Source organism: Lagenorhynchus albirostris, chromosome 10, assembly GCF_949774975.1.
Source record: "Lagenorhynchus albirostris chromosome 10, mLagAlb1.1, whole genome shotgun sequence".
Classification (NCBI taxonomy): domain Eukaryota; kingdom Metazoa; phylum Chordata; class Mammalia; order Artiodactyla; family Delphinidae; genus Lagenorhynchus; species Lagenorhynchus albirostris.
In genome coordinates this window covers 93,893,826-93,902,173 of record NC_083104.1, presented here as the reverse complement: position 1 = coordinate 93,902,173, position 8,348 = coordinate 93,893,826, and the positions used below count along the sequence as shown (strand labels likewise).

General features: G+C 48.4%; 1 long non-coding RNA gene across 4 annotated transcripts in view; it reads left to right on the top strand.

Moving 5' to 3' along the window:
* Positions 1-398: 398 nt before the first annotated feature.
* LOC132528236 (uncharacterized) overlaps positions 399-8,348 on the top strand; it is a 193,759-nt gene continuing 185,809 nt past the window's right edge. For all 4 annotated transcript variants that reach the window (XR_009543141.1, XR_009543140.1, XR_009543138.1 and 1 more), the window contains exons 1-2: positions 399-635; positions 2,692-2,882. This is a non-coding gene — a long non-coding RNA (uncharacterized LOC132528236). The remainder of the gene's footprint in view (positions 636-2,691; positions 2,883-8,348) is intronic.

Below are 8,348 nucleotides of genomic sequence, written 5' to 3'. Positions count from 1 at the left end.
TCTGCTATTTTCAGTCTCTCGCCTGCCCCTCCACCGCCAAGGGCTCCCGGCCCGAGAGGCGCACCCTTCTAGGAAGCCTTTTCCCGGCCCAACTCAGCCCCGGGGGCACAGAAGCCTCCACACCCGCCTGGCCTCTCCGGCGGCGGCGAACGCACGCACCACCTGACTCGTGCTCCCATTGGCTGCTGCCTGTTGCTAACCCACGTGACCGGCGCCGGCGCGCCCCGCCCCCGGCTCCGCCCCCGCGGGCTCCCGCGGCTCCGGCTCTGCGGCGCGTTCCTGCGGGCGCCGGACGCGCGGGGCTCCCAGCCGTCGCCCGCCCGCCCCGCCGACTGCAGCCTGCGCTCGGCGCTCGGCGCCCGGCGGCGGGGCGGACGGCGCCCACAAGGTGGCAGTGCCGCGCTGTTGGTGTCCTGGCCGGGTTCCGTGCGGGGCGCGCGGGGAGACCGGAGCCCGCGCATCCCTCCTGCAAAAGTTTTAATGAACATAGACCCACCCGGGCCTGGGGCGCTCCCAGGCCTGCTGGCCGCGCCGCTTCGATTTCGGAGTTCCTCTGGGAGAGTTGTACGCTTCGATGGCGTCTCTCTTTGTCCTCGACTCAGAGAATCAGGATTCGGAGCCTGTAATTGAAGCAGGTATATTGATGTTTTCAGCACTGTTTTTTTGTTGTTTTTCGTTTTGTTTTAGAGCCCTTCTACTGGGAATTGATTCTGAAAGAGATATATTAACACAAACCTATCGACAATTATTCTGTCTCTCTTCTTGAGAGCCTCCCCCTCCAGAGAAGCAATCTGCAGCCTCCTTTTGGGGGGTAAAAGACCTATAGCACCACCGTTTCGGAGGATCCTTCCCTACACCCGAGTCCTGGGATCCTAACCCGTTATGTGGAGGAGGACCTGGGGAACCTCCCGCCCCGCAGCTGTCCTGGGATGCCCTTAATTCCAGGCGCACAGAGAGCAAATCTCCTCTGACCTCGTTTGACCCCGCTGCACGCCCGGCGTCCTCATTTACTGTGTGAGGGTTGGAGGGCCGACTTTTCTCTCTGCTCACTGGCATTTTTTCTCTGCCTTCACTTTTCTCCTTGGCTCGTGGCTGGTCTCACGTCCCCCACCGCAGTCCAACCCCACTACACTCACACACAAAAACACACAGGCACGTGCTTGCCACTCCTTTTCGATTTTAAACAAAATGTTCTGAGGGTTCTCTGGGCCACCCGACTCCGGGAAAGAGAAAGCTCAGAGGATGTGAGGGCAAGATGGTGACTTGGGGCACTTTCCTACAAGGGAGAAGGAGAAACACTCCTAGGCTTCCCATTGTCTACACCACCAAGCCCAAATTCCATTCGCTGGTAGTCAAGCCCTTCCCTTGGGCCCCCTAAGCTGCCCTGCAGGAAATTTCCCACAGTGCTTCTAGTCTGCTCCAACCTAGCATTCATCCACCTGTGACAGGACGATAGAGGGGGACTCCTATGCACATGTGCTGGAGTTTCTGCTCAGACGCAAACACGGAACAATCTGTGTGCCCACTAACTGCCCCCCACGTACTCCAGTGAGGTGCAGGCCATCTCTGTGGGATTGCTGGAGGGACAGTGCCACCCCTCAACTCCAGGCTGTGCGATGGGAGGCTAAGGACCCAGGTAAGGCCAGCAGGGAACATTTTATTAGAAAAATGTCGACCTGTTGTGCTTTCGCACCTACCTTAAGATAGGTGAGGAGGGCTCCAGAGAACCACCTGGAGACCTTGCAGGTGTCTCCTGAAGTCTGGGGGACATGGGGACCAAGGTGACCTCAGAGTAGAGAGAACCATTTGCAGTGGCTAGAGAAGGAGGTATTTGGACCAGACTGTCTTCCAAGAGCTGGCAAGGCACACATCACCAGCTAGTCTTCCTGTTGGCAAAGTGGACCTATTTCCCCAGGCAGGGCCGGGGCCACAGTGAGCAGTAGGAAGAAGGACTTGTGCGGGCAGGGTGGCCTGCCAACCGAGGCTGCCCATGGGAGGGAACATCCCACCATGGAAAAAAACCCACAGAAGGACCCCACGAGACAAAGAGCCAGCATCTGAATGTCTGCCACCAACCCCTAATTACAACTGAGGCTTCCCTGAAGGACTTTGTTCTTTGGGCCCTGAGAGACCTGAACCACCAGCCAGTGATTGGAGGATCCGAGAGGAAGAAACAAACACTGACTACGTTCCCCGACCCCCAACCACAAGTCCCCAGACCTAAGCCAGCTTCCAGCTGTTGGTAGAAGGAGAGAAAGGCTGATTTAAATGAAAGGGTCAGGTTTTTTTATGTTGATTGGACTAAACTTTTTAATATGGGGGACTAATAATACTGACAACAACACACATTTACATCATATTTAGTGTTTTACCTGTATTAACTCATTTAATCCTCAACAACAGCCTTGAGAGGTAGTCTTATTATTCCCATTTCATAGATGAAGAGGTTGAGATCCGGAGAGGTTAAGTAAATAGTGCGAGGTCCACAGCTAGTAAATGGCAAAACCAGGATTTAAATGGAGATTTCAGAGTCTAGGTGTAGAATTAAAGTGCTTCTCCATCTCTGAATCTTTATTCGTGTTCTTAATCAAACCTCACCCGAATTCAAGGCCCACCTCTACCTGATATAGTCTGAGAACCCTCTTTGGTTGGGCCAGCTGAAGAGGCCTCCCTGCTCTGTCATGTTTTCAGGAGTCCGGCCATGGCTGCGGAGATGCCATCACCCTAAGGAAAGAGGGAGGCATCTTCTGAGGAATCGCCTTGAGAACCCGAGGCACGTCTGTTCATACCTTCAATCCTGACAAGCTGTTTTTGAAGGCGAATATGATGTTTGGAACCATCTAGAAGTCATTTGGAGTCCAGTGAAAAAGCCAGCGGTCAAGGTAAGAGAAACTCCTTTTGGTAAAAGGAAATAGGATACACTCTAACTGAAAGAGTCTGGTTTTCTTCTGTGGCTTGAAAACTGGATCTAAATGTAATTCCAAACGAGAAAATTCTCCCAGGAGGTGAGTCCTGGCCGCCTTATTGGAGAGCGTGTCCTCCCAGGGATGCAGGCAGGGTAAAACTCATTTGGAAGTACACGTTGTTTTTCTAAATATATATATTCTAATCATGCTCATCACCTTATCCTCAACTTTCATTTATATTCTTTCTGTATCTTTTACTTCTTTCTATTCCCTTTCACACCAAGTGTGTTACATGCAGAATGAGTACGTTAGGCTGACAAGGAGCCTTGTATGTTGGGGAAACTTTCTATTTGAGTAGAATTAAGAGGGGAGTCCTGGTCTGCACATGAGCTGGGGTGCAAAGTTGAAGGAAAGCGACAAGGGTGGAATAACTTGAGAAATACTTGTCTCCATCTCCTGGGGGCAGAGTTTATTTAATAAAATCATGGGAGATATAATTAGAAAGGGATGTCTTATGGGTAGATAGGTCTTTATCTTTTAGGCCAGTGGTTTTTAATTTTTTTATTAGAGATTTTCTCCTGCTGCCTCCTATAAAGGCCCCACAAACAGAAATGCAATACAGGCGTAACTCTTCCCCCTCCCCCCCCGCCCCCGCTCTACACTTTATTACCCTTCTCAGGTGTTGTGTTTTTTACAAATTGAAGGTATGTGGCAATCCTACAAGCAAGGCTATCAGTGCCATTTTTCCAACAGCATTTGTTCACTCCATGTCTCTGTGTCATATTTTGGTAATTTTTGCAGTATTTCAAACGTTTTCATAATGATTGTATTTGTCATGGTGATCTGTGATCGGTGATCTTTGACACTGCTCTTGCAAAGATTACAACTCGCTGAAGGCTCAGATGATGGTTAGTATTTTTTAGCAATATGGTAATTTAAAATTAAGGTACATACGCTGCGTTTTTAGGCATAATGCTTTTGCACACTTAATAGACTACGGTAGTATAAACGTAACTTTTATATGCACTGGAAAACCAAAAAATCCTGTGACTTGTTTTATTGCAAGATTCGCTTTATTGCAGTGGTTTGGAGCTGAACCCGTAATATCTCTGAGGTGTGCCTGTATGTAGAACAGATAAAAGAGGTCTCTGGCCAGAGTTGTGGAGGCAGGGGCCTGCAGCTGGGTGCCTCACTGTGGTCCCTTGTGCACACACCCCAGGCACCTCTGAGGAATCCTAGGGCTCTTCCAAAGCAGTTTGAACCACTGGTGTAGACAACGGGGGCGGAGGGGGGGGCTTGAAAGTTTGCACCAGCCCATCTCTGCGTCAGTGTAACCTCCAGCTTCCTGACAATTCCAGCCCTGCCCCTCACGTCTTCAGATTTGTCCTGTTCCCCAGAGTCTTACAGGACCGCTATCCCTGAGGCATAACTTGCCTAACACCCATTCTCCTTTTTTCCTTGCTAATGGAAGCCAACTTTAATCTGGCGGCCGTGTACTCAAGTGACACCCACCAATGGATCATGATTGGTCCAAGGGAGGACTTGGCCAAATCCAGCTGCTGACTCTTTTGATAAAATTTTATTGGAACACAGACACTCATTTGTCTACCTCCTGTCTACAGATGCTTTCATGCTTCAACAGCAGAATTGACTACTTGTGGCAGAGACCATATAGTTTGCAAAGACTAAATTATTTACTATCTGACCCTTTACGGAAAAAGTTTGTACGCAGCCATGGCAATCCCATTCTCCTTTGCCAGACGTATGCAGACATATGGTCACCTTTGACCAAGGATATATAATGTAAAGTCTGCTGGAAGCAACTGAAAAAGGTTTTCCTTCCTGATAAGAGAGAGGAATATGAGGAGAATGTTGTTTTTGTCCTTTTCCTTTCCATTCTATCACATGAAGATGTGATGTCTGGAGCTGTGGCAGCCATGATGAGCCTGATTCCCCAATGGTATCATTAAGTCACCAAACCTACCTTAGGACCATCTACTTTCAAACTTCTTGTTGAGCAAAGAATAAAAATCCCTGTGGTTGATGTAACTCTTCATTAGGTTTTTGTTACTTGCTACTACTTATAGACTAACCAAGGTATTTTGTTTAAAGCCTAACAACAAAAGGCCGAGTGTTCTTGTGGAAGTTGTGCACTGGAGTGGTTTATAGCAAATCTAGTGGATACTAATAATGATAGCTTATAATTATTGAAAACTTCCAGCACGTCAGCCACTCTACCAAGTACTTTACCTTCATTTTCTCATTATCACAAAACCCTGTGGAGACACTTTTATCATTATCTCCTGTCTCCATTTTACAGATAAGGAAAGTGAGGCTTAGAGAAATTTAATGATTTGCCAAAAGTGACACAGTTAAGTGGCAAAGTTCAAATTTGCACCCAGCTCTGCTGACTTCAAAAGCCAAGCTCTTAACCATGACTTTACATGGCCACTTCTATCCACAGGCCTGAATTCAAATTCCAGCTCAGCTACTTGGCAGGCAAGTTACTTAATCTTCTTGAGCCTCAGTTTCTCCACAATAAGGGGATAATATGTTCCTTAAAGAGAATGTTCCTGCCACAGTGCCCGAGACACAGTGTTTCACTGTATTTTCTAGCGTGCTCGTTTCTTTAGGGGTAAGTGGATGGCAGTCGGTGAGCTGGGAGAGTAACCAAGAGGTAGAAAAGAGAATAGCCAGGGAAGGGAAAAGACACACCAGTTCCTGGAAAATTAAAGGAGGCTGGCCTCAGGCCTGGACCGGGTTCTATGAGGAGCGGGAGAGGGGAGGGAGAGAAAGAAAACCAGGATACTTCCATCTCATGGCCACGCCTTGTGTCTGACCAAGGACTTGGCGACCTTACAGTCAGCTGTGACCTGAGAGCACGTTCCAGCCCATTGTCCTGTCTCAAGGTGCTTTGAAAAATTGTAAGGAGCTAAACAAAAAAGAAATTCCTTGAGGTGTAGTAGGTATCGTTCCCCTTTGTGGAAAACTGAGCCACGGTGCAGGGCAAGCGTTCCTCAGCGCGGAGGTCATTGGCGGCTCCGGCCATTGGCACGTTGTTCTCTTCCTTACTGTCCTGAGCTGCTTGCCCGTGAGGAACGGACCTCTGAAGACACTGAGGAAGGATCAGAGGTTCCCTTCTCGGTTCTCAGCTTTATTTTAGAGGTTTCCGCTCGGAGCATTACTGTACGGGTTTTTAATGGAAAAGAATAATCAAGACCAGTCCACTCAAAGAGCTTATGGAAAATATATGAAATTTAGAGTTTAAAAACCAGATTTAATTGTTAGGCCTATTTTTAAAAAGCGAGCAAAGGAAAGCAAGAAAAACGACCCCAGTGGCTTATTATGTAACACCAGATGTTTGGCAAAGAACAGAGCAGATGAGGGGGTGATGTTTTTGCTCTTCGTTAGGTTGCTTTGGCCTCGCTGTAGAGGCGGTGAGAGAGGCTTATATAAGAAGCTCGCTGGAGCGGCCTCGGCCATGCTCTCCGCTTGCCCTTCAAGAGACCCGTGAGCCTTCAGCTGCATTTTTAAGCTCCAATGGGGCGAATTCTTAATGAACACATTCCTGTGACCCAGCACGGGCTTGAGAAGCTTCCGGGAATCATCTAATGATGACTCCAGGTAGACAAAGCAGTGGGGGGGAAGGTATTTTCCCTTCTCATTCAGGTGTCATAGGCTCGGGGAGACCTAAAGTCGTTTCATCTTAAATGTACGGGTCTAACGTAATATTAAAACATGCCCGTGGGCTTTGAAAAAGTGACAGCTGCTGTTCAGTGTGATGGAGAGATGTCCACACTTCGGCTTGCTTTGTCTGTCAGCGTGGATGTTTGCTCTTGCCAGAAATGCCAGCGAAGGGCAGCAACACCGTCCTGCTAGAATGCGAAAACCAGGACCTGATTAGTAGACGCATTTGTTGAAAAAGCATTTTCGCTGCGCACTAATCTCTACATATCCTGTGGGGAAATCCTCTCAATCCCATACCTGATAAATGAATCTGGGAAGTGAATGAACACTCTGGAAGTCTCTTACTGATACATAATTCCACGGGTTATGTGGGTTCCGCCAGCCTCTGAGCTGGGGCAGCCTGGTGTACCTTTCAGACTGACCTGGCACAAAGCTTGTCAAGGAGAACATGTCTGTGCGTCCTGCCTGCCCAGCACTGAGCACTTGGCTTCAGCCTTTCACAGGAACCAAGGGGGTGTTCAGGGCTAATGCTGACATCCTGGATTACAGTTTTTATTGTCTGGTGCTTTTGTTGAACTTGAATACTCCACCAGGTGTTGTGTAATACTGCAGGTCAGAATCACCACGCTCTGTGTTCTTCTGGTTTTCCACTCAGGGCCAGGGTAGGGGGGTCCTGAAGCTGCTACAAAAATCCTTTTCAAAAGTTAGAATTGAGTCTGCGTAATTGAGTCTGCGGTCTCCCCACCCTCCTCCGGGGGTCTTGGAATGCTACTCCACAGTGGTTGTACATGACTATGTAATAGTGATTTTCCTGAAGGTTCTTGAGGGCACAGGCCATGCCTTTTCATCTTTGTAAAGATTGGTGCCTGGTGCGTCCATTAGTAATTAACTAGTTATCTGTAATTAATTAATGCTGAATGAATGAACTGCAGCCCTTGGTAAGTTTGTGGGCCCACGTATGTGAGACATTGCCAGAGAATGACAGTTAGGTCTTGTTAAATTAGGGATTTATTTAAAAGTGAATGAGGGAGATTTTCTGAAGTCCTTGATAGGACCTTCAAAGATGAAAAAGTGTCTGCTGGCCAAATGTAGTAACAGGGCGACTGCACCAGCACCATCCCAAGGCATGTCTGTGTATCAGAAGGAGAACTGTACAAAGAGAGCGTCCTAGATGTACCCCCAGGTCTCTGGGCAGTACACATGCACATGTCGAAAATACCTTTAGAAACCCCAAAGGACTCAGGTTCACTGCCTGCTACGTATAATCAGTCATACATGCACGATGTTGAAACACGTTTCAAGATGCTACTGGTGAAAGAAGCAGACTATTTGTTTGATGTCTTATCAACAAAAGAGCTTTACTGTTTTTTACTGCTGCATAGCAAATTACCTCTAAACTTAGGGATTTAAGACAACAAACGTTACTCTTAGTCTCTGAGGGTCAGGATTCTGGGCTCGGCTTAGCTGGGTGGTCTGGCTCAGAGTCTCTCTTGAGGCTGCAGTCAGGACGCTACAGGGGCTGTATTCATCTGAAGGTTTGCTGGGGCTGGAAGATCTGCGTTCAAGATGGTGCTCTCACACGGCTGTGGGCAGGAGGCCTCAGTTCCTCCCTCTGTGGGTCTCTCCATAGGCTGCTTGAGTGTCCTCACGATGCGGCCATTTATTTCCCCCAGAGTGAGTGACCCGAGAGAAGGAACAGGGAGGACCTTGCAGTGCCTTTTATGATGTAGTCTCCAAAGTTACACACCATCCCTT